Source organism: Mustela putorius, unplaced genomic scaffold (assembly GCF_011764305.1).
Source record: "Mustela putorius furo isolate JIRA1106 unplaced genomic scaffold, ASM1176430v1.1 tig00537277_pilon_pilon_pilon, whole genome shotgun sequence".
NCBI lineage: Eukaryota > Metazoa > Chordata > Mammalia > Carnivora > Mustelidae > Mustela > Mustela putorius.
Window position 1 is genome coordinate 13,091 of NW_025422415.1, and position 1,870 is coordinate 14,960.

Below are 1,870 nucleotides of genomic sequence, written 5' to 3' on the forward strand. Positions count from 1 at the left end.
GCCGTTAGAATACGTGATGTTTTCGTTTTTTTAAAGCATTTTTATCCTAGGAAACAAGTATTGTATGGAATAGTGTTGTAGGTTTTCAGGTTACATCTAAGTGAATAACACAGACACTGTCATCAAAATAGCTTTTGTTTCAAATCTGATTTTTTAAAAAATATTGCTTTGAAATGCTCATGTGATAAACATTAAATGAGGTTTTCAGAGGAGTTCTGAAGTATAAACTTTAAGATGCCACATGCCCCACTAAAGTAATTTTAAAATCCATCTGTAAATAGAGTGTGTTGAGAGAAAGAAAAGGAAGAAGAAAATACGAAATTCTAGTGAAACTCCTTCAGTGCTAAGGACTTCCTCTTGCAAATCGCATTTGCTTGTTGGGGGTGTGGGTATTGGGGAGGATCCCAGTTTTCTCAGCAAGTTGTGAAATTAGTGGTCTTAGTCATTAGTTATCTTTTGGGATCTTGGTGTTTTTACCTTGAGTTCATTACTTTGGTATCCTGGGTGCCCCCAAACCTGTGCCATTATGATCAGGAGAGCAGGAGATTTTTCAAAGAACATGTGCTTGCATATGGCGCAGGAACGTGGATGTATTGTAAAAATATTTGAGTAACCATCGTAGCAGCCATTGGTATGAGCAGCTTCTGTTCTCAGCATTCCTTGCAGACTGCACCCCCCAAACTAGTGCCTCTGTCGGACCCTCTGCCTGTCATCATTTGCTGCCTCTTAGATCTGCCACCGTCTGTTTTAGCAGATGATATCTCAAAGTCCAGAAAGTGTCTCAAACTGGCCCCAAAGATGTGGTATCTTTTGTACATGAAAGGGGTGGTCATGAAAATTGACCTGCAAGTCAGGAGACCTGGGTTTTACCACATGGTGTTGCACTTAAACCTTGGAATCTGGGAACCCCCAAAGCTCTGTGGACCCAATTTATGAGGAGTAACATGAGAAAGTTGAGTTAAGTGATATCTGGTGATTCTTCTTGCTGTGTGTGTCACGTTGCATAACATACCAGCTTGAATGAGGCATTCATTTTAGCCCGTTGGCTTCTAAAAATCAGTGATTCGGCACAACTTCAGTTTACAACTGTTTTTAAAATATTGAGCACAGTTTTATGCTATTATATGGTGTGTTATGTCTGTCACTGTCATGATACCTGCCCCCCTCCCAGATAGCATGATAACTCAAGGTGTTCCTTTGGGGCTTTTTAAGAATATAGTTTTAGTCGTTTAAAATTAAGGATCCACCGATTGGTCTTTTTGAAAATTAAATATGAGTCGCTTTTGAAATTAAGTTTCTTAAAACTGTCCGCCTCCACACTCAAATATTGCTTAGCACAGGGATGCCTGGGTGGCTCAGTCATTACGCGTCCAACTCTTGATTTCAGCTCAGGTTGTGCTGTCAGGGCCCCTGAGGTTGAGCCCCACACTGGACTTTGCACTGGGCATGGAACCTGTTTAAGATTCTCTCTCTCCCTCTGCCCTTGCCTCTCCCCCATCAATCTCTCTCTCTAAAAAAAAAAATACATAACATATATGTATACATATATATATGCTTAGCATATATGCACAGAGGGCAATGATCTTTATTTTTTTCTTAAGCTTCTCAGCCTCCTAAGTAGGACTTCTCCAAGTTACCGTTTCAAAGCAGCCTCTCCTAACCCTACATAATAAACTAGCCACCCCCACCCCAACCCTCTGTACCAGCTAGCATACTTCGTTTTTCTTTTTAAGCCACTTTATATATTATATATTTATTTGTTAATCATCATCCCCTCAACTAGACTGTAAGCCCCCATGAAAGCAGGGATGATGATGGCGATGATGGTGATGATGGTGGTGGTGATGTTGAGGAGGAGGACGATGATGAT